General features: G+C 45.4%; 1 protein-coding gene across 1 annotated transcript in view; it reads right to left on the reverse strand.

Annotated features, from left to right (window-relative positions):
* Positions 1–10881: 10881 nt before the first annotated feature.
* Positions 10882–25291, reverse strand: part of FBXO15 (F-box protein 15) — a gene marked incomplete at its 5' end in the record, with an annotated part of 119973 nt that continues 105563 nt past the window's right edge. The window contains one exon of the mRNA XM_082640760.1: positions 10882–10928. The remainder of the gene's footprint in view (positions 10929–25291) is intronic.

The raw sequence follows: 25291 nt of genomic DNA on the forward strand, positions 1-25291 counted from the left end.
CGCGGGCTCTAGAGCGCAGGCTCAGGTAGTTGTGGTGCACGGCCTTAGTTGCTCCGCGGCATGTGGGATCTTCCCGGACCAGGGATGGAACCCATGTCCCCTGCATTGGCAGGCGGATTCCCAACCACTGTGCCACCAGGGAAGTCCCCATGCCGCCTTTCTGATTTGAACTGCAAGAGGAAAGTGAAGTCATAGTTGCCTCAAATATTTCAGTTCAGGAAATGTTTTGCTTGAAGTAAGCAACAGAGGAAAAAAATGAGGAATTTTCTTTGGTTAATTTAGTTATAGTTATTCTATTGTCTACTCACTTTCCCTCTAGTTAATACATGAGTGTCAAAAGAAAGAGGGTGCACATAAAAAATCTGTTAGAACTAATAAACAAATTCAGTGAAGTTTCAGGATACAAAATCAACATACAATAATCAGTTGCATTTCTTTACACCATCAGTGATCTATCTGTAAAGGAAATCAAGAAAACAATACTATTTACAAGAGTATGAAAAAGAATAAAATACTTCGGAATAAATTTAACCAAGGAGGTGAAAAATCTGTATAAATTTTATCTGTAAATTGTACAACCATTATGGAAGACAGTGTGGAAGTTCCTCAAAAAACTAAAAATGGAAATATCAATCCCTCTTTGGGGGATATACCCAAATGAGATGAAATTAACACCTCAGAGAAATTATCTGTACTCTCATGTTCATTGCAGCATTGTTCACAATTGCCAAGACAGAAATGATCTAAGAGTCCGCTGACAAATGAACGGATAAAGAAATTGTGGTCTGTATACGTAGAGTGGAGTAGTATTCCACTTTAAAAAGGAGATTCTCCCCTACGTCACAACACGTATAAACTTGGAGGAATCATGTTAATTGAAATAAGTCAGATAGGTAAAGGGGAAAACTGCATAATCTTAGCCAAATACTTAGAAGCAGAGAGTAGCAAGGTGATTACCAGTGGCGGGAGGTGGGGGAAACGGGGAGGCGTTGGTCAAAGGGTAGGAAGTTGCAGGTATGTAGGGTAAGTCTAGAGATCTAATGTACAGCACGGTGACTATAGTTACACTTAGTAATACAGATTGAATACTGGAAATTTGCTAAGAGAGTAGATGGCAGGTGCTCTCACCACACACTCAAAAGATAATATGAGGAGATATGCCAATTGCTTGGCTGTAGTCATCACTTTGCTATGTATATGTATATCAAATCAGCATGTTATACACCTGAAATATACACAATCCTTATTTTTAAAATAAAATGAAATAAAAGGGAAGATGTACAATAAATATAACAGAGAATTAAGGTTGAAAATAAGCAAATATAAGAGACTGGAAGATCGTTCACACACACACATGCCAAAAAATATATCATAGTCATTACAATACGCTACTTAACTGGAAATGGTTTAATATGACTGCTCTATGGCAACACCAGGCATTGGACAGGCACATGGGACTGTTTTCCTTGCAGAGCAGAGGATTCTGAGGCTGAAAAGGGCAGTGAGTTGCTCAAGAACCTGCGGCCAGCAGTGGTGGCGCAGGGACCAGTGGTGCTCCCCACGGGGCTGCTGGGAGGGAACAGGGAGGGGATCCATGATCTCTAAGAGCCCCCCTCCCTTCCCCCCTACTGTCACCTCTACAGCTGTCCTGTAAGGGTCTTCACTGGGACGGACTCAGCTTTCCAAACCTCTCTGTCCAGAGTTCTGCCCATTCGTCGCACTACCGGAGCCTCCAGGAGGCACCCCCCGCCCCCTTCTCATCTGGGAGTTTAAACTCTAAATGTCAAGAATGGGTATTTCAGACTCCGTCCCAAATGCCCCGAGAAACTGAAATGTATCAGGGCTGGCTTTGAGCGTTTCCTCTTCGCTGTTGAGATCTGCAGTCTCGCTGTGTGCCATCCCATTCATCAGAGCTCTGCATCTCCCCTCCACTAACACGTGGAACCAGGGTCTGTCTGGGGTGTCACTGCCCTGCACTGACACTTAGGAAGAAACAGCCCGGCGGATTTGCACAATGAGCGCGGGAGCTGGTACGGGACCACAATGGCCGCGTGCACGTTCCGATCTTACTCAGCAGAGGTGCCGAGGTAAATCGGCCGTCAACCTTTGTCTTTGATCTCCGAAAAGCATTTGAAGATTAATTTAAACATCAAAGGTAGATCACATGAATAGAATGCCTTCCAACTTCTGCCAACTCTTATGATTTTTTTTTTAAACTGAATCAGGTGCTTCAACTGAATTCACATCTAGGATTAACTCACCTTCCCTTCCTCAAATTCTTTAAATCTCTGTTAGAAAACTCTAAGCTGTTTAAACCTTTAAATCAAAACGGTGTTGACTTTTAAACACCTGAAGCTAAAGTAAGCTCTGAAGAATTTAGAAAAACTCTGGCAGCACATAGCTTAGGCTTAGCCGTCACTGGATCTTCCAAGTTTTTCATTAAATTATCAATTTGCTTTTCCTCCGGAGTCTTTGTAATACATTTCCTGGATAAAAGCCTAAATCTTAAATTCAGATTTATTGAAGCTTGTACACATCTCCAGCAAATACACAAACACAAACACACAGAGAAGCCCATAATCGTGTTCAAAGTCTTAGTTCGTGGTTTTAATGAAAAGTTTTGGCCTTGATTCTACTATATTTGTATACACTTTTAATGTTTTTAAATGTATTCTATAACTGGGCACACATTCAAGGATGAGCAATAAATATTGCTTTAACTTTAGTTTCAATCATCTTGGTCAAAATAAGATTATGAAATAATTTCTAAGAATTTAATGTTTCTTTCCTCAGATAATCTCTTTGGTATAATTAGATTATTGAATCTTGTATTTTAATCTCCTTTTATTCCTAGGCATCTGGACTAAACTATTTCTTTGATAACATAGAAATTATTCCATTGTCCTGTTCTCAAAGGCAGGACTGCATTAAGCATCTCTCTGTATTCAAATGCCTAAAACAGTGCTTGGCTTACAGCTGGTGTTCAATAAATAAATGTTTGTAAAATGAATAACAATTTTAAAGGACTGGTCTTTGGGGGAAGGAAATAAGAAGCTCATTCAATAAAACCTGTATAATAGAAGAGCTTCAAATCATTTTTCTGATGCATATGTGAGAAACTACATCTTCAATAGAAAACATTTAGATATGAAACACATGCCAACTTACGTAGCTTGCATATTTGGTATATATACAGTGGGTTTTTTTTTTTTTTTTTGCGTATTGGATATTTTATCTCAAGCTTCAACATTTTCAAACTTCAAGCCAAAACAAGTAAGTGGAGACTGAAAATATGGGAGCATATGAAAGCATTGAGTTTGTAGTGTGGATTTAAGATGGCTGAAAAGGAGACTGCATTTTCCAAACTGAAAATATAATCCCCAGAAAACAACAGCAATGTTAATTTTTGAAAGTGAAGTTTGTCTTTACACAATCTGGCTTTCGTGGTGTTTTTTTTTTTTCACAAATGATAACATTTTACTATAGAAAAAGCATCCCAAATATAGGATTTCATAAACACTGGTAGGTGAACAAGTGCAGCTTTAAAAGTAAATACAAAGGAAAGAGGCAAAACCTACAAGCATTTTGCCTTTAAGAGAAAATGTAACGTTCTCCTGCAGAGGTGATCCCACCCAGAGCACGAATGGGGCTCCGTCCCCCATAAAGGCATCAGGTTTGCTTTCTGAACTATGCCCAGTTTAACAATTTCAAAATGATGGCAAGAAATGGCACTGACTAAATCACGAAGACTGATTCTTAACTGTCATTGACCCTTCCTCAATAAAGGCTCCCCATCACACTTTGACAACTTAAAGCCTGTGCTCTGACTGTTTTTATTTACAGAAGGACCTGCTGGAACACTATCCATCCTTCCTGGGCTTATTCCACAGTATTTTCATAGACCTGTATACATTAGGTATCACACGGAATTTAGTTCAAAATAATATTGGCTATTGCATATTGCATATCGTGCAATAAATCCAGACACTTTCTAGCTTTCTTACCATTTTTTTTACTGTCATTCTTTTAATACCTTTTTCCACTTTGGAGAAACCATTAAGTAATCTCATCAGACACATTTTAACACTATCTCCTGGCCTCCTCCCAATTCCTTAATGGCAACTGTTTCCTAATCAACAGTACGTGATATGATGCAGACACAAACTCAGATCCTAAACCTCAAATTCAGGTTTATCTTGGCCTGCTGAGATAGATACCTCTGAATAAGACAGTCTGGGTAAAACCATTTTCTTATGAAAATATTTCTGTATAAACAGCCTGGCTTACTTATTTAGGCACTTAGGAAAAAACACCAAACCTGGGTTCCACCTTTTTAATTAGAAATACCTCTTGCCCAGCTGGCCAGAAGGGAATGACTGCCACCCAGCTCTTGCCCCTGCAAGAACTGCGAGGTCCGGCCACCGAGGAAGGTCCTGGCCCTGGGAACAGAGCAGCCGTGGCTGAGAGGAGCCACCAAATCACAGTGATGGCTGTGCTCTGGGCTGGGAAGGCGTGGGGTGCAGAAGAAATGTCCTCTCCACCAGAGGGAACCTGTTTTTCCCTCCGTCACTACCACCTGGCAACACTGGAAGATTTACCTCCACAGATTTCCAGTTCACTCAAACCCCAAGGGTTGGGGCCAAAAGCACATTAACCCAATTTTGGGGGAAAAAAAGACCTAGTTTTTGAAAGCCTGAAGAAATTAATTATTTACATAGAACAAAGTGTTAAGTCCATGCCACATTTTCATACCTAGCTTTTTACCTAAGCAAGGACTAATTAGTTTTAAGAGTGTTAGCTAAGACACATCTACCCTTAAATGTTATATAAGCTATAAAACAGAAATTATATATACTTATTATAGACTACACAAAAGTTAATTCAAATTTCCTTTGTGATGGCATGGAAGTCAACTGCAAAGTGTAAAGGAAGCACCATTAAACAATTATCTGGGCTGGTTGTGGGTATGAATGTAGTACCAGTAAGGTCAAAGCCAAACCTGACCTCAAATAGCCAATTCTTTTCTCAGACATAAAACTACCGCCAGCTACAAAATAACGCTAACCCTAAACATTAACCCTGGCCATCAGCCTTACACATGGATGCCAATGACAATCAGAATAACTCTGTGGCTGGGGGATGGCTCGGCATAACCCCTTACTACTAATTTTTCTGAGTAAGGAACAGAGCGTTGATGTCCCCAGTGACACTGGCCCTGGTCACATGCACAGAGAATACACGCCTTAAGAACACTCTTTACATGGGACTGAGTGAACTGATGAGGATGATTATAATTTTTGTGACTTTCTGTTTGAATAAAAAAAAAATCCCACAAGGACTCAGAGGCAAAAAATATACAAGTCAGTTTTCACTGCAAAGTAAAGGAGCTGTTACAGTGCAGGATTCCTGGACTGAATGTCAATATTATGACCTAGTATGAGTGTGCTTCGTGTTTGGTAATTGTAATCATTGTTGCTTTTGTTGTGGTCATCCATTTACAATGCTTGGCGTCAGTCTATCTCTTGTAAAAATAAAATACAGTGTGTGTGTGTGTGTGTGTGAAAAAAAAGAAATGATAGTTTTAATGTCATGGAGGTATTGGCTAATGCTATACTGGTAATCATATTGCAGTACATAAATTTCCCAAATCAAAACACTGTACATCTTAAAGTTACAAAATGCTGTATGTTGATTATATCACAATAAAAATAAATAAAATAAATTCAAAACTGAAAAAAAAAAAGAACATTCTTATTCTTCATGGCTTTTGTGTTTTAATGTTTATCCAAGATAAGGTCTATGCACACACAACCTGGTGTGCACAGTGGTTTGTTCCACCAGTGGAACTTTGGGGAACACTGGCTTGACACTGGACATCTTATTCTGATGTTCCTGGAATAAGCATTCCACCCAGAGGGCACAGCACACACACACAGTGGTGTGGCCCTGCTCAGTGTTAGGTTGCCATGCCTGAGCGTGCACTGCAGGAGTATTTTCAAAAGTAGCCATTTATTGTCAATTATGGCATGAAATCACTGACGGTCACTGAAGGTCTAATTTATTCATTTAAATGTGAGATTGGTCCATTACTGTCCTGCCATTTCACATTGCTGAGCTCAGGTCCTGTAGGGAGATGAGGAATCTTTCAGTTCACTCTTAAATGATTTCTTGGTCATCCAAGTAAAAGAGGATGTGCTCTAGGAGACGGCAGCTGGTCCTCTCAAGGAGACAGGCCTAAACAGGGATGTCCCAAAGCCTTAAAATGTCCAGCCTGGTCTCCTCGCTCCATCCCAGCCCTCCCCAAGTAGAAAAGACAAGGAATGGTGGATGCTGTCAAATAACTCCCAGATCCCGAGGGCCGCCGTCAACCTCAGACCACACAGCACACCAACCCACCAGGCCTAGCCCCACGGAAGTCAGTCGGTCACCTCCCATCCTCTGCAGAGAATGCTATTCAGAGTCTGTAGCGTCAGATCACTGACACTGGGCAGGCAAGACCCCCTAGCACAGCACCTGGCCTGACAGACGTGCTCAATGAATGGCATTTATTTGTCTAACCTCATGTCCCTTATGGAAGTGAAACAATACCATATTTGCGACTGAGAAAGAAGAAAGATTAAAAAGCGTCCACACACCTTAGGAGAAGGACGTGCCCTGCATTTCACTGGAGTCTTTGAGAGCGTTATGATGAAGTGGGGGGCAGGGCCTGAAACGCTGACTGGCCACAGCCAGAGTGACATCTGCCCCGGGGGAAGGGTCATGGCCAGCTTTGCTCCTCCCTCCTCAAGAATCCTAAGTCATTTTTGGAGGGCAGGCCTGAGGGTGACCGAATGAGAGCACGGCCACCCTAAGAAGGTGACAGTGAGTCCACTGCTGCAGAGAAGCTTCAGAGGGGCAGGACCTTGGCCCCTGATGGGAGAGTGACACTCATGCCATATCCCTCAATGGGGTTCTGCTGCTCTACACTAGGACTTCCACCCCGAGCTGTCCCCCGCCAAGGGATCACCTGTAAGAGTCACATTTCCCAAAGTGCATTCTGACTTCATGATGTGCTCCTCTAAAAAGAGTCACTTGGTCCCGTTATTTGAAAACAGCCCCCTTGGAGCTCTAGAATAGATGTGAAGGATCTTAAAAGCTCAGCAATAAAGACATTTGTTTTCCTTTGTTCAACAGAGCATGTTCCAAGTGTCTTTTAAATCCTAACACCCATCAGCATCCCATCTCCCTTTCGGAAATATCTCAGGAGGCTGCGTAATGAACACAATGGGGCCCTTTGATGGGAAAAAAAATTACATCTTTATTTTCACTCACCATAATTAAAATTTAGCGTTTCCTTCGATTATGAACGCAGGCAACATACTGAAGTGAGGGGTACCAGTGCCTTTACCACCAAGAGAAAAAAAAAATCACACTTTCATTCTACGCACAATTGTTGCAAATATCATTCACGTTCATCACTACTCTAAGTCACTTTAGTCACCAATGCATGGCCAGGTGTCAATTAATTCATCGATAAAGCACATATGTTAGTATATCACAAATTTATTTTCTAATAGTTAGATACTGCATGCTAATAGAATCCGTTTCCTTTGTAAATTTAGTGTTTTGTACATTTAAAAACATTATTCTAAGGAGGGGTCCATGCACTTCACCAAGAAGCCAAAGAGACCCAGGGCACAGAAAAGGTGAAGAACCCTGTTTCACGGGTCTTTGAATGAGATGGAGAGGCAGGTAGGTCATGATGTACTATTTTCTTAAAAGTCTAAGGCTAGGGCCTCCCTGGTGGCGCAGTGGTTGAGAGTCCGCCTGCCGATGCAGGGGATACGGGTTCGTGCCCCGGTCTGGGAGGATCCCATATGCCGCGGAGCGGCTGGGCCCGTGAGCCATGGCCGCTGAGCCTGTGCGTCCGGAGCCTGTGCTCCGCAACGGGAGAGGCCACAACAGTGAGAGGCCCGCGTACAGCAAAAAAAAAAAAAAAAAAAAAAAAAAAAAAGTCTAAGGCTACATCAGAACCACCCATGCAAACATGAGACCAGCATGAGGCCAGTAAACAGGGATACTGACGTCTGTAAAGAGCCAGGAGGACCCTGCGAGGAGGTGAGCGAGCGTCAGGACGTGGCATCAGGACTGGCTAAGGGGCCACCCCACTCCTCCGCCCTCACTGCCAAGAGCGCCCAGGGGGTCTCAAGGTCCAGAGCTGGACCTCCGTAGGCTACCACCTCCTGCAGAGAAAAGAAAATGTGCAAAATGTAGAAAGGACAGGAGCCCTTCCTAGACTGCATTTTTTCTATGACTAATTCTAAATTTAAAAGGACAGGGAAACCGCCAAGGCTCATCTGAGAGCAAACGTTGGAAAGACATGATCACTTGACTCACACCAGGGAATATGGGAGACAGCCGAGCCGCTGGCTGGCAGGAGGGCCCCTCCTGTGGCTTGGGGGGCAAATGCAAATTTCCGGCACCAGTGGAATTAGTTGCAAGTTCTCCTACAGCCCTGGAAGGGTTAAACCACATTGTGACTTTGTTTCTGAAGATGAAATGGTCATGAAGGTGACTGAAAAACAGGATGAAGGTCACCAAAACGCCATGTTACCACACAACAAATAATTGTAGAATAAATATTTGTTGAGAAGTAATTGTTAGGCAAATCTTGCTTAAGGTAGAGAAGACAAGCCTGGCAATAAATACAGTCATTGCATTGATTACATCCACCGAAAGAAGGGAAGAGCACGCCTTGCCCCAAAGTAACGGTTTTCCTTTTGAAAATGGATATTTTAAAATCACCAATGTCTGGTGACCCAGCCTGTATGTCACATGAGCAACATTTCCATTCTGCCTGACGCTTGCTGATTGAAAAAAAAAAATTCCTCCTCTGAGAAACCTGGGGGAGGGGAAGGTTGAAAAGAGTGTGAGCTTCAGAGTCCAGAGAAACAGGATCCAAAGTATGGATTTCCATTTAACTGTGTACCTTTGAACCAATTACTTAACTTCTCAGAGCTGATTTCTTTATTTATAAAATACGGATGACGAAAACTACAATATTGGATTTTGAGATTAAATGGGAGAATGTGAATAACTTACTGGCATATAGTAAATAAGTAAATTGGGAGAGTTTTTTCCCTAGTAAGAAGATCTCTCTCTCCCTTATTTATTTTCATTATAATTGAAGCCAGTTTCAATGTAGTTTGTATTTGCTGAAAATTGAAAATATCTCAACCTAAAATTTTATAGTTATAAACAACAGGGACCAACTCCACTGTTCTCCAGGAAAAGAAACTGAGATCCACAGATGGTGTCTGAGGTCACACAACCGGGTAATGCTCCTTTATTCAGCAGCACTCAAGCAACAGTCCTAAATGGACTTTGATCTTGATTTATTTATCATTTATTTTGCTAGGTCATCACAGAGATCTCAAGTATAATAGGACATGGTTTCACAACATAATTACTCAAGTTAGGAGGAAAAATAAAAACGAAAGCAGCATTTGAAAAACCACAGTTTCATACTCCTTGTCATTTGGTATATTTCATTTTCCCTAATTATATGCACTTAGTGACTTAGAGCAAAATAATTCCCTTAACAAATAGACCTTTTTCTCTAACTATATCTGTGTGTAATGAGAATAGAATAAAAATAAAAGTTCTCTTCCAATTTTCTCTATTTTTATCAAGTGCTAATTGAGAGGGATATAATTTGCATATTTTAGAAGGCTGTTAAATGAATTAGCTGATGAGTAAGTACTTTTGAATTTAAAAACTAAATAATATTAATAGGAAGGAGAAAGCACTTCAACTGTTCTCCATTTCATACCATCAACCAAAGAGGAGGACAATAAAGAATAATATGAAGACTGTGTGTTAGAAACAGGAGTAACAGTGTCAGGAAAGGTCCCTAATGTTTGTATGCTCGTTGCTTATAGAAATTATGCTGATGACTAAAGCAGCGGTGCTTATGTGGGAAATAGTCAGTGACTGAATTGTTTTACCTTCAGAGAGAATTTTGCTCAAGTTATCTATTGCTGCGTACAAACTATCCCAAATCTAGGCAGTGCCTCTCTGCCCCACAGGATCTGGGGCAACTGGGGGTGGAGGATCCCTTTCCAAGACGGTGCCTTAGTGTTCCTCAGTGTGTGGTCTCTCCTCTCTCTCCCTCTCCTTCCTGCCCTCCCTCCCTCTCTGACTCCCTCATAAACACACATCTTCCAGAATCTCGCCACACCCCTTGGACCCTCACAGCGTGGTTGGCCGAGAGCTCCAAGAGCGCCAGGGTCCATGCTCCTCTAGGCCTGGGCTCAGAAGCTGGCCTGGCATCTTTGCTGTATACTTTCGGTTAAAGTGATCACAGAGCCCACCCAGATTTCAGGGGACGTAGACCCTCTCACGAGTCAAAGCACTTGGGGCCGTATTTAATCCACCACAAATCTTTAAGGGGGTGGTTCTCAACCAAAGCCAATTTGTCCCCCAGGGGAAAGTTAGTGATGTCAGGAGACATTTTTGGTTATCACATGCGGGGAGGTGGGCACTAATGGAATCTAGTGGACAGAGGCCAAGAAGGTTACTAAACACCCTGAAACTCACAAGGATGGTCTCCCAACAGCTAAGAACCATCTGGCCCCGAATGGCAGTGGCGCCAAGGTTGAGAGGCATCGCTTTAAGGGTTTTTTTCACACTAGAAGCGAGGAGTTATTTCACTCTCTCCCCAAATGTCCCTTGGAGCTACAGGTTGGGTGTCAGAACACAGATAGAATCCATAACAAAGACAGCATTATTCAATGATTTTAATTCAACAGAAACACTGAATTTCTGGTGTGTGCTGCACGCGATGGGTAAACCAGAGGTTGATAAGACCTGGTGCCTGACCTCAGGAGAGGCATAATCCGGTGGTGAAGGGGTGAGAAGAGCAGCACGACAGGTGTGTAAATCATTATCTGTGATACAAAGAAGATGAAAGGAATCCCCGATGAAAGGTAAGTTCCATGAATTCAGGAACTTTGGCTTATTTTCTACTCTATTTCCAACACCTAGATCAGTTCCAGACACTTTTCAGTGGATCAGTCAACATCTGTTGAGTGAATAAATGGAACTGAGCTCCTATACAAGGGATAGAATTTGAGAAAATGCCCAGAGGGGCTCCTTGTTGGAAAGGCCAAGGGCACGGAGTGTCACCCTGTCCAGGAGGGTCTCCAGGGTGCCACATGACCTTTCCATCTTGGTGTCCCCTATAGGCAGAATCAAAACATTTTAGGGCCTGGTGGATAAAAGAGGTACAAACAAGAGCTAGGGTTCTCAGGGGGAAGCTGGGAACAAAGGTTGGGGATCCCTGTTGTGAGGTTTCCTGGCTTTCCTTTGTCTGTCGTTTGTGTGATTACTTGGTTATTTCTCCACAGTGGGAAGCAGTTTAACTCTCAAAAAAGGGCAGCAAGGAAGAGAGGATATGATAAAAATCTCCTCCTGAGTAACCAAATGATGAAGCAGAGAAGAAAAGAGAGGCCAGGAATCCAGGAGAACATCCAAACTGGGGTTCCCAAATTGGATGGGAAGCAGCCTCAAATCAGACCGGAGGCTGAGATGCTGAGGCCTCCAACAAGGGGCCGAAAAAGCCCAGTTTGAGCCATTTGCTCTTGAGGAAGGGCCAGCATCTTTCCTCTATGTTGGAGCAGAGGCCGTGTGCCTCTTGCTGGTCAGATGGCTGACTCAACGCAGGAAGTGGGGGCAGATCTTTCAATAAATAGGGAAGGACTGATTTTTCAATAAATCAGGAACCAGTGTGGGGAAACTTTGATTCTTTCTTATGTTAGGTTGTTTAAAATTTTCATCATAAAAAGTAAAACCATACAATTCCTAGAAGAAAATATAGGTAAATATTTCCATAACTCTGTGGAAAAGTGTTTTTTAATTCTGCCACAAAAGGCAGAACCTATAAAGAAAAAGACTGAAAGCTTAAATACCTAAAACATATTCAAAAGTAAAAGCATAACCCCTGTGCATAAAATCCATATAGTTAAAAATCAAAATGCAAACTGGAAAAAAATCTACCGAAGATATACTATGCAAATGATCAATATGCTTAATATATTTTTTAAATTCTTAGAAATAAATAATATAGAGGACCATCCTGATAAAAACCTATGTAAAGAATAGACTAATTATAAAAGAATCACCAATGAATTTATGAAAAAATGTCCTTCACTAATAAAAAGTACAAACCAAAACCAATAAAATGTTATAATTATCCATCAAATTGGCAAAAATGTAAAAAGAAAATACAGAATACAAATTGTTAGAAAGCAATTTAGCAAAGGCACTAATAATATACATCCTTTTGGCCCCAAAATTCCACTTCTAGAAATCTGTCCTAAGCAGCTTATTGCTTAATAAACAATGAGCATGGACAGGGGATACTTATCATGCTGTTTATAGAAAAAAAAAATTATAAGCAACCTAAATGTCCAACAATTAGCAATTAGTTGAGTAAATTATAAACAACATAAGTCGTGTATTGATAATAATATTTTTATTTATAATGATCACGTAAATGTCCATGCACTGGTAGGGAGAGATGCTTATGACCTTTAATTGAGAAGAGCAGAGTACAGAAAAGTACTTGTAACATGATCCAGTTTTGTTTCTGAATTGATAGTTGGAAAGATAGCTATAAAGCCCTGAAATGTCCAGAAACTTAGTGGTTTTCTCTGATTGGTGGGTGAATTCTGAGTGAATTTTGTTGATTTATCTGAATTTTCTCCAATGAACATGATTTGTGTAATTCAAGTGCTTACAAGAAAAAAAAAATCTTGATTTTAGTGCAAGAGTCCAGCAGGTGTATTTTAAGATTCTAAGCACAGGTGGAAAGCAGATGGCAGATAAAAACGTGACTATCTATGACTGGGGTTTCCTGTGTAGGGGAGGAAAAACCCTTTTCTCTCTTCCTAGGTTCTCAACTGGGATCCTGTTACATAGACAGATTAACAAGAGAAAACAAACTGATGTTTATTAACATGTATATCATGTACAGGTGGGAGAAACTCTGGGAAGAGTAACTCAAAGACATGGCTAGAACTTGGGCTTCAGGACCTTCTCAGCTAAATCAAAAGAAGGATGTGGGGAGGTGAGTGCTGGGAAGGTGGCCAGGAAACTATGGTAAGTGAGGTAAGGTTTGTCATGCACCTTTAAGCCAGTGTCTTCTGCGTGGACCAGGGTCTCTTAGGGTTTAAAGACATCCTTCTCTTTTTGGTACAGAATGGGAAACACCCTTACAAGTGGAGATTTCCTTTATAAATATAAATTTCCCTTATAAAAGGGTAACTTACACTCTGTTATCAGAGCTTCTCCTATCTGCTGTTTCTTTAAAAGACAGTTCAAAATAATCCTTAAACCAAAGAGGCTTTTGTGGGGTGGTGTATTCTGGTCTCCTACAGCTATTAGCCCTTTAATAAGCCAAGATTAAGGCTCATTGTAAGATATCCACATAAAGTCGGGTTCCCAACCACAGAAAGACTTTATTATAGATGAGCACTGACATTTGCAACTTTCAATATTAACTGAGCTAAAACCATGTTAATTCAAGACAAACATTTGTTTTTTGAAAATCTAAGGCATTAGCCTATCTTAATTTTTATATGCACAATGTTATTATATGTACAGAGAAGTTGTCAGTCATTTTAAAAAGAAGGTAAAACATTACCAAGTTTTACATTTTGTCTTTAGAGTGTACTTTGTTGATTTTTTTAATTTGAAAAATTATGCTCCAATTTATTTGTCATCACTTTTGGTGTCATCTTGAAAATTCAACAGGGATCATGCTGACCTCTTTTCCTTTGCAAAGAGCTTAACAAAAACCAGATAAAATTCACATTTTAATAGTAGTAATGTCTTAGCATTAGAAAACGACTGTCTTTCTAAGTCTGCAAATAATCCTTTTGGGTATTTTTTGGCCTTTATTTCTAAATAGACCCAATATTTGAGAAGTCATTTATCCACTGCCTCAAAAAACTTAAAATCTCCATTAAATAATGAAAATGAGTGCTGTTTTGTATAATTCTCCCCTGCCCTTTGAAGATGATGCTATCTGATAGGGGGCTGGATTGGGAGGTTGGGAAACAGCAAAGCTCCCGCAAGGGATCCAATTGCCCTCCCCACCCCGAAATCCTTACCTCTTTTCCTGTTTTATGTCTGTTCAGTTAGAAAAATGGGGAAAAACAATTTCCCTCTCTTTCCCGCCTCATAAGGATTAACCAGATAATCGGTCAACAGCAGGAATTGAGAATACTGAGCTCTGTAGAGTCTACTTTCATATTAAACGAACAAATTGAATCAAAAGTGTAATTTCACGTTTAGAGAAGGCTCGAGCCCCTGGGGTGATGCCAGTGCAGGTCAGTGGGAGAAGGCCCCTCTGCAGTCCCTACCCCTCGAGTGGATTGGAAAAATAAAGCTAGGTGCCGTCCCAAAGGAGACGTTTTAACTCAAAGCCATGCCTAATAATAGGCCATGTTTTATTTTTTAAATACCATTTACCTGTGACCTTATGGGTACCAGAGATTCCAACACCACTTAAAACCAGCAAACATTACGATGATGTGCCAAACTAAGAGGAACTAAGGGATATGAATGTTAAAAAAAAAAAAGTTAACTTCCTGCAACTTGAAATGAAAAGTATCTATTAAGCCCCTGCCGGCACTAGTTTAGGCCATAGTTTCTGCCTTCAAGGAGCTTACGGCTTTGTCAAACTTATGTAGTTTCAACAGAGAGAAAGAGATGGAGAGAGAGAGAGAAATCTAATATCTGTACCAGATATCTGTACCCCCGTTATCTCTCCAGTTCTCCAGATCTACCAAAAAAAAAAAAAAAAAAAAAGCAAGATAAAATGTTCTAACCCCCTAAACTGAAGAGCTGCCTTCCTATGTATTTTACCTTTCCCTGCAAGGAACAACTTTCTGGTAATGTACTCTGACCAACCAGGCAGGAGAGTAAGTGGATTTGAAATGCACACACACACACACACATACATTCTGTAGGCACTACACAAAAGGCCAAAAGGGAAATAAGCTATCTGGGTTTAATGTATGTTTTCTTTTTTTTCTTAGCTGTTTTATTAATGCCCTGTGACTTGTTAAATGCAAATATATGAAAGGAAGGTGCTCATAGCAGAGGAAATGTTTAGTGCAAAACAACTATGACCTCAATCTATCATTTACTGCGTCTGAATAAACAGAAAAGCCATCTAAACCTTTTGAATTTTAATACAGTTTAATGGCCTCTTTATATGCTTCCAAAGTGCCTTCATACTCACATAATATAATAAACTAACCACCTGATTCAAATTCTTTCACTGCCTAGTTAGCTGTGGAATTTGAGTTAGCGGGCCAGCTGGAGAGAGTAAAACAGCTGTTGTAAATTCAAACGCATTTTTATAGGAAAAGATACAAACTTCACACTGGATAGTTTATTGTGCTGTTTATTGCACACCTGGGGACTGAGTTTCATGAGCCGCCCACCTTGGTCGGAAATGGAATAAAATGGCCATGAATCAGCCTGGGTGAAAGAGGCATGTCATCGGTATCTAGTTATTGTAAAATTAGTTCAATCCACATAATAAGCTAAAAGGTGGGCTAAAATGGAGCCATTCCTTAATCAAGCAGGACCAATTCCCCAATGCAGAACAGTTGGAAGCCTCTGAATTTCCCATGTTACCCAGGAAACTGCTGTGAAGGAGGAGGGTTGGTAGTCGGGGGCTGGCCAGAATCACCAGCCCTAAATCTAATGGCCGAATGGAGATCTGAGTTTGGCTCCAAGAACAGAAAGAATATTGGAGAATGTCTAAAAGGGATCCCAGCAGCACTTCCTGAAAACACTCCTTACACTTTTGGAGATTATTTTAAGAATGTGCTGAGAGCTAGCGGCTGTCTCTCTAGCGGTTCAAGGGCGTCCTGAAGGAGGCCACGACCCAAGATAAGCTCCGGCATGAAAGGTAGACAGTCACTTCTGAGGGTCCGAGAATTCCCCCTGCCCTCATTCGGAGCGTACGCAGTGCAGAAACTCATTAAAAATAGTGCTGATGGTCCCGAAACGCATATCTTTGTATCTTCTGAATGAGCTTCACAATAACCATGCAATGGGTGTTATTAACCCCAGTTCAAAATCGTGGAAACTGAGACTGAGGGAGAGTGGATCCGTATTTGCCCAGGACACACAGCTAGTAAATGGCAGAAAACAGCCTCGACCACAGAACCTGGGATGAGGCGTCACCCTCCTCACTGTGGCTCCCACAGTGGATGAAGGAACATGACTTCAATGAATGTGAAAGCAGCTCTTTTGCCCCTTTCCTGTTTACCCATTTCTGTACCCCTCTAACCTTAAAAGAACCTAATTTTAGGAATGTGATCACTAAGCAATTGAAACTACCTCGTGACTGACGCTCTCCTGAATGCACGCCACGCCTTGTCTAACCTGTTGATTCTTTTCCTAGATAAAAAGAAGGAAGACTAACTCTCTACCCGCAATAGCCCCCTAAGCAGTCCTGCAGGCAGATCGCTTGGGCAGGATAACATCTGAAGACAGCCAGCCAGTCTGCATGCAGTGGAGACGCAGAACCCAACCTCCTGCCGAGGATTCGCTGAGATTCTTCCCCCTCCATTTTTCTCTTGAAAAACTGTCCTGGCTGAGCAGCATCTTTGGAGTTAGTCTCTGGACACGAGTCCACCATCTCCCCAGACTGCTGGCTTTTCTGATTAAAGCACCTTTCTTTTATACTGACACTTGCCTCTAGAATTATTGGCATATGAGCAGTGAGCAGCTGAACCTGGGTTCGGTTACAAGTCCAGCTAACAAAATAACGGACCAGAGCACACGGGGGCCTTAGACCTCTGAGCCCACTGAGGCTGAGACCGTCCGCATCTCAAGCCAGAGTCTCGGGATGCCAGGACCCCACACGGCCAACGGGAACGCAATGCCGGGCGTCAAACCTAATCCCCAGTGAAATCTTTTACGGCATCATTTTAAGACCTGCCCTCAACCTCTGGGCCATAAATTTAAAAGGGAGTGGGAAGAAAGATACAGTTTTCGTGAGCATTTTGGGACAAAGAAATACTCGATTATCAATTATTTGGAACAAATAACCAAATCCGTTATTTACATTTTATTTACACATCCCCTGTCACGGTCCAGAGATAACTGAAGGCAACTGTCCAGATTTTCTAATTCAACCCCTGGAAAGATTCTTGTTAGCTTTGTTTGTATTCACGTTTGCCACTTTCTGCAGCCTAAATTTCCAGCACGATTTTTATGCTTTCGCTCCTTCGGTTTGTATCGTGCAAACCTACCACCTGACAATGACACGGGTACGTCAGTAATTTACAGGTGCCAAGAGGTTGTACGCGTCAGGGCTGAGGAGTGGAAGGGCAAGAACTGATCATCACAGCCTTGCAGGCGGGCACGTTCAGACGTGGGAGGGCATGTGCACACACATGTGTGAGCGTGTGCCTGGGCGCATGCATGCTTTAATTAGCCTCCTTCAGTCTGCAGGGACAAGAGACACGAGTTTGCATTGGGTGATGGGATTTACTGGAAAAATATGTGGAGAAATAAGGACGCACAGGCAATCCCTCCACAGGTGGACAAGGAGGCCGCTGGGGAAAGAAAATCCCATTCAGGATGCAGCGTTTGTCGCCCACACTGCTCGCTCCAGCTTACTGTGTCTGTGGTGCCTCCACTTCGAGGCTCCTCCACTGTCCCGTCCCCCCTCCCCTTGACCGGATCAGTCACCCCCAGTTCGGGGGCTCTCCAGCCAGGCTGTTCCTGAGTTTCAGGCTGACCTGTGTCCTGTTGGGTCCAAGAGAGGGAGGTCACCATTTAAACGGTGATGATCCTGGAATGAAGAGCCGTCCCCCAGGGCTCCCCATCAGGCTCTCCTGAGATGCAGGGGTTTGTTATTAGGACACTGGGACCACACTTGAGAGCCACTAAGGGTTAAGGCAAGCCTCGCTCTTGGAGCTGTAGTGGCACCTCTGTGGTCTCCTGGTTAAAGGTCTCTGTCATCTCTGGCCTGAAGTCCAGAGGAGTCAGTCTGGTTGGCTCATCGGGCCGAGCTCCACTCATCAGGCCACTCCAGGAACTGCCAGGTGACAACTGGATCAGGAACACGGGGGACTGTGTCATCAGCCAGGCCCTGCCCTGCCCCACGAGGCTGCGACCACCTGCCCCGGAAGCCTCTCTCCTGTAGGCTCCAGGCTGGAGGAGCCACGGTGAGAGCAGCTCCTCTAAACACTAACCACGTGATTAGCAAACGACCCAGCATCTTCACCCCAGGCACGGACCAGACCTCAGAGAACTGCCAACAGGGACTCAAACAGAGCCTCGCGTGCCACTGATTGTTGCAGAATTATTCACAACAGCCAAATGGTGGAAACAACCCAAGTGTCCATCGCACACGAATGGGTAAACAAAACATGCTCTATCCATACAATGGAATGTTCTTCAGTCACAAAAAAGAAACGAAGGACTGAAAAATGCTACAAGATGGATGACGCTTGAAACAATATGCTAAGTGACAGAAACCAGGCAGGAGGGTCCTGTTACAGGATTCCACTTGTAGGAAAAACCAGAATTGGCAAATTCACGGAGACAGACGTGGACTCAGGTTACCAGGGGCTGGGGGAGGGGGTGGGAGTCACTGCTTCATGGTTAGAGGTTCCATTGGCAGTGTGAAAAACATTTTTGGGAAACAGCTAGAGGTAATGTGTCAACGTAACTAATGCCACTGCATTGTAAATTTTAAATGGTTACAATGGTGAAATTTACGTTTTATTATTTTATCACAATACAGTGGGGAGGGGGGGACCCGCAGGGGTGGGGAAACGGAGGGCCAGCAGCCATCACTGCTGGGATGTCACCACATCACGTGCAGACACAGACGTTTGCAGAGACGCCCGGTGGTCCGCAGGGGTCCCCAGATGGCCCTCGCTCTCCCTGTCTGGCCCATCTTCCTGCCTGAGGGCCCTGCGGACAGCAGAGCTCTGGGCAGTCACTAAGCAGAGGCCCCCAGGGGTCAAGGCTCTCACGGAGCTGCAGAAGTTTCTGCAGAGCCCCTGTTTGGGCTCCACAGTGGCAGCCAGCCCCGCATGGCCTCCCGCACTTTCCCACCAGCTCTGGCTGGTCCGCATGCAACAGCACAAACATGGGCGGGTGACTGTTTCTCCACCCCTTCCAGACCTCCCCCTCCCAGCCCCTCTGCAGCTGGGGAGGCTCCTGCACCCACACTTCATCCCTTATTCCCAGAACGCTTGAGGGGCTCCTGGCTGGTAGAAGGACCCCACTCCTGGTCCCACTGAGGACTTCCCGCCGCTTCCTCTCTGACCGGAGCTGCGGATGGGGTCATTTCAACCACTGTCTGGGGAGCGCGGCACGGCTGAGAAAGAACTTTCCATGTGCGTCTCATCTCCACCACTGACAGGGGCGTCTGATTAATCTGATAGGAGGAAACAGAGGCTCGAAGAGGTCAGGCGGCCTCCACGGGAAGAGAATCACCAAGTGGTGGCGCGGAGGCTGGGCCTGCCTCTCCTCCCCTGGGGCGTCCCCTCGTTTCTCCGGGGCACGGGGCTCAGCAGTTCTCCCGGCGACGGAGCGAGGGGCCCACACGGCCGCTCCAGCTCACTCTTCCCCGAGTTTCCAGGCTCAGGCTCCTTGGCGTGCAGAATACACACAAGCCCCCGGGAAGCCTGGGAAGCTAGGACATGTTTTACAAGTGATGATTATGGAGCTCATTAGTGTTATCCTGTCTTTCACTGTTGTTACTGATTTTCAGACTCACCCATCACAGAGCATCTGGGCACATGTCCAAGACAGCTGCGTGCTTAATGAAACCTGAGCATCCCCACCCTGTGCTCACACACATTTGTCCCTGAATAATAAATCGGGCAAACGTCAGGGTGGTCACAGGGCCCTGGAATCACGGGCAGTGAAAGTGGCTAAACTCCAGTGGGTCCCTCCAACTTCAGAAGTTCACTGTCAGTCAGACACATTCCTCTAACGTGCTTTCAACGCCGGGAGCACAGCGGCTGGGAAGCGCCTCACCTCCGACCCACCGAGACTGACGGGCGCACGACCCGTGAAGGTTCTCCCTGTGGTGAGAGACCTGGTGCATTCACCCCAGTCCCAAGGTCTCCTGAGAACAAAGTTGCTGTTTAAACTGCGAGGCCCTCGAGCAAGGCTCTTCGTCATGCCCCGTGTGTCTCCCAAGGGGCACACAGAGCTCTTGACGGCAGCAGCTTGAAAGCACGTCCAGTTTCTGCCCCCACAGAGTGATAGATTTCCCACTCTACCCAGGGAACTACAGTAGGATATCAATCCACCTCTTCCAAGGGTGTAAATTTCACTCACAGTCTAAAACTTTGGACCAGAATCCTGTCTTAACTGGGGGCCATTTTGCTCACACCCAGGGGACATTTGCCAATGACTGGAGATGTCTGGGGATGTCATAAATGGATGGGGTTGCTACTGGCATCAGGTTAAGTGAGGCCTGGGATGCTGCTTGCCATCCTGCCATGCCCAGGACCACCCACACAATGAAGCATCCAGCCAAGTGTCAACAGGGCCATGGTTGAGAAACCCCACATGAGGGAATTCCTGCCCCATACTTATTGTTATAAAGACTTTTAAAGGGTTAAAATAATGACAGTTTACTCCATGTTTGGGGCTGCTATAACAAAATACGAAAGACTGGGTGGCTTGTAAACAATAGAAATGTATTTCTCACACTTCTAAGGCTGGAGTCCCAGATCAAGGTGCCAGCAGATTCATGTCAGGGGAGAGCCTGCTTCTTGGTTCACAGACACGGTCTTCTTGCTGTGTCCTCAGGCAGCAGAAAGGAGGAAGGAGCTCTCTGGTGTTTCTTTTATAAGGGCACTAATCCCATTCATGAGGGCTCCACCCTCATAACTCAATCACCTCCCAAAGGCCCCACCTCCTAATACCATCACATTGTGGGGGGTAGGACTTCAGCCTACGAGTTCTGGGAGGACACAAACATTCAAGCCTTAGTACAAATTACAAGTTGAACATTTTTACTTCTACCTTCAAACCAATCTGTTTATCAGCACAGATATAATCTCCAATATATTTAACGATGTTGAGCCTGTATTTGTCATGCATGTTTTTAATTTACAACAGGGTTTTTAAGTACTGCCTTCCTCATTTGAACTAGGAATCTATTTACTATATGTGTGCTAGTTCATTCCCAGAGGGGCACGTGATAGACAGAATATACCTTTTCTCCCCAAAGAGAACCTAGTTCCCTACCGTTAGGAGTGTGGAACCAGATCTGCCCACGGAAAATGACACAAAGTGAGAACTTCTGCGTTCACCTGGGGCGGACAGAGCTATTGGCACATGGCAATCATCACGGGCTAAAGTGAGGCTTCTCAGAGGTGGTCCGACTTGACCTGGACCTTCAAGGAAATGTCAGGGCTGGGAAGGCAAGGAGGGAACAACGCTGAACAATGCAGGGCACAGAGGCTTTGCTAAGCAAACTTAACTCAGAGCCCGGATCAAGAAAACAGTGAGGTGCAGATTCATACTGTGAGCCCCGGGACCTATTCTGGAAAGTGAGTTGGCAACCGGATTACAACGTGCCATGAACACCAGGCTTAGGCTACTACAGAAGTATTTGGGGCAACATACTTATAAAATGAAAGTACTTTCGTTTGGATGAAGTGAGACTGGAGACCAGGAGGATGGTGAGGAGATACCACAAGACCTCAGGAGTGATGAAAAGGGCCTTGATTAGGGTGAGATTTTGCGTCTGAGAGGAGAATGAACGGTAGTTGTGCTTGTGCTATAATTAAGAAATGAGTGGTCAGCAAACTGGAAAAGGGAACAGGAGAGGGATGAAGGGTGGTGACAAGTTCTCTGGGGGGCGGAGGAGGGCGGACAGAGGAGGGAGGACGGAGGAGGGCGGGCGGAGGAGGGCGGGCGGAGGAGGGCGGGCGGAGGAGGGAGGGCAGAGGAGGGAGGACGGAGGAGGGCGGGCGGAGGAGGGAGGGCAGAGGAGGGAGGACGGCGGAGGGAGGACGGAGGAGGGAGGACGGAGGAGGGAGGGCAGAGGAGGGAGGACGGCGGAGGGAGGACGGAGGAGGGCGGGCGGAGGAGGGCAGGTGGAGGAGGGCGGGTGGAGGAGGGAGGGCAGAGGAGGGAAGGCGGAGGAGGGCGGATGGAGGAGGGCAGGTGGAGGAGGGCGGGTGGAGGAGGCTGCTTCCAGTTCTTTGAATCATTCCTCCGCCCTATGAAACCCGGTGCTGCTCCCATCCATTTCCACTTTATTGAAACTACTCTGATGACAGAAGACACACGACCTCATAATTGGCCAACCAGCCGCTGAATTTTCAACCATTATCCTACTTGATTTATCTACAGTCTTTTTAGCTACTTGAACGTCCCAAACAGCCATCCAGACCCACAATGCAACTATCCCCCAATCCCTGGCCTCACCTCCTCCTCCTCAGGGTCTTGCTGGCAACTTAAGCTTAACAAACCTGAATCTGACCTTATTTTCTTTGCTCAAAGAAAAATGAAAGAAAAACATAAGAAACGGACCCTCCCCGTCCCCCACCTCCGCGGATGCCATTTTTCTCTACTCGGACCCCGAACAGGGGATCCATCCTCCATCGCGCCTGAAACCCGGTCATTCACGAAAAAGTGTCGACCGCATTTCAGATACAAGCCGGCCCAGCCTCTCTCCCCACCCCGCTCAGTCCAGACCCTCAGCTGAAGGCTGACACCCCCAGTCTTCCCAAGTCCGGCAGAACCTCCATCTGCATCATACAAGGGGTATGAGTTTAGCACAAGGAACTGACCACTGGCACCAGCTGTGAAGCATCTGCTAGCCCCGGGTCTGAGGACACGGGCCTGAACTTGGCCCTGAGCCGGGCACAGCCTGGTCGCCGTCCTGCCCCCGATGACTTTCTTCCACCAAGGCTGCGTCCCGTCTCCTGCAGCCCTCGGGGGTCTCCTAACACCTGCCAACCCCTAACTCCCTGCCTGCGCACCTGCTCCCTCTGCCTGGCCGCCTCTCTCCAGGAAAGCCCTCATCTCCCCAAATGCCCGTTTCCTGGGGCTCCCCCTGCCAGCTCCGGGGGAGCTGTGCGTCCCTTCTTGCAGTCTCCCTCGGGCAACGCTCACAAATTTGTTGTCACATTTACACGGTGTTTTGCAACTTCTGCGTGCGGTTGTCTGTATTTGCAGAAGTCCCCTACGCCCTCTTTGAATCCTTAGGATGAGCGAGGCCAAGGGGTTAGCCTCCTGTGAGGAGGCTGTTCTGAATCATGGCTGCACGATGCAGCACCTGGGACCTGTCTTGAACACACGCTTGCCTGGGCATCACCCGCAGAGACTCCGGTTCAGCTGGTGGGCTCTGCGAGGTCCCTGGAGCGCCCCCCGTGAGGATGCGCAGCTCGAGCCGAGGACCAGGTGAGCAGCAACGAAGACACACTCTTGGCAGAGCTCTTCCCGCCGAAGACGTGGAAAATGCGAGTGCCTGGGGAGCGTCAGCAAGACACCCGCACTCAGGGGCTGCACAGAAGGCTAGTTCACGGCCCACGTGACTGGGCAGGGAGCTGGATGCAAGCTAGCTGGAGATCCCGTTAGGTGTCTGAGGGGCTGGAATCTGCCTGGACGTGCTCCAGCCAGATGGAGAAATTGTAGGTGAGAAGATTCTATGTCGTGGGGAAGGAGAGGCGTGTGAAAGGCCACCTTCGTTCTCCTTGCACTGAACCCTTCTCCCAGGACCCACACGCAGGAAGGTATAGTTTGTATTATGCAGGTTCCACACCTAAAACCCAAAAGGAAACGTCCCCCCTGCCCCACCCCGGGTCTGCAAGGTGCTCTGAAGGAGTCTCGGGTGCTTTAGGGCAAGTCCATCACCAACAGAGTGAAGGAGGCGCCAGCCCTCAGAGCCACTCACGTACAAGGCCCCCTTCGGCTGGCTGAGCGTCCCGCTCTCTGTGCCAGGGGCCCTCGCTTTGTCTGCCTGTCCCTGGGATTTATTCCCACTGATTCCCTCAGCCTCTGCTTCCGACAACGCAAATGGATCCGCGGGCACGTAAACAGCGATTTCTGCTCTCCAGTGATGGGAGCACCCCGGGCCCTGGCTCAGTGTCCACACACAGGACCCTCAGCTCAGCAGGGGCTACCTTTCCACAGCCCCGCCGGCCACAGAGAAACCAGCCACGGAGACAGCTGAAGTCCTCAGCCGCGGAAAACGTGTGTGTGAGGAGAGGATGACATTTGGGAGAGAACAAAATAGCAAAACATGTAGGAAGTTGTGAGAGAGGATTATTTAATCCTCTTCCAAAATGCTGGCTGGGCTCCAAGAGCAGTAGGCAGAAGACCAGTTTAGAAGAGCGAAAACTAATCTGAATAATGATGAGAGTGCCAGTGTCAGCAACCAGCCCAGCAAACTCATTTATAGCCTCGTAAGTGAGGGAATAATTGAATCTTCCTGTGAAAATGAACATGCTGCACAAAAGGAGATCAAATTGGATTTCTGTCCCCAAGTCATAGAGCAGCAACTCCTATTTATGCCGTGCACAGCAGATAAACAATTATATAATCAAAGGAAAAGATCTCTTTCCTTTAGAGCCTTACAAAAGCCATTTCATTCCACTCTGTATGTCAGATTCCATTTTAACTAGCTCCAGGTTGTGCGGTCTGCACCCAGTTTTTTCTTAAGTCCTAAAATAATGCTGCATCTGAGGTCAGGTTCCGAAAGATATATTCTTTTATCAAAAGCAAAAATAGGGGGCTTCCCTGGTGGCGCAGTGGTTCAGAATCTGCCTGTCAATACAGGAGACATGGGTTCGAGCCCAGGTCCGGGAAGATTCCACATGTCACGGAGCAACTAAGCCTGTGAGCCACAACTACTGAGCCTGTGCTCTAGAGCCTGTGAGCCACAACTATTGAGCCTGCGTGCCACAACTACTGAAGCCCGCTCACCTAGAGCCCGTGTTCTGCAACAAGAGAAGCCACCGCAATGAGAAGCCCACGCACCCTAACGAAGAGCAGCCCCCGCTCGCCACAACTAGAGAAAGCCCGCACGCAGTAACGAAGACCAAATGTAGCCAAAAATAAATAAATAAAATTTATATTAAAAAAAAAAAACAAGTGGCCTTCCTTAAAATTGGTAATGGGTAGTGAGACCCTGTGTTCATCCTTGAAGGAAGAAGCCGGGGTGCTTGTGCCTGGGATGCACACCTCTGGCAGAAGCACGACCCCGTCCACTTCTGCCTTGTTTGCAAATGGCACA

Source organism: Mesoplodon mirus, assembly GCF_964341445.2.
Source record: "Mesoplodon mirus genome assembly, chromosome: 13".
Taxonomy (NCBI): domain Eukaryota; kingdom Metazoa; phylum Chordata; class Mammalia; order Artiodactyla; family Ziphiidae; genus Mesoplodon; species Mesoplodon mirus.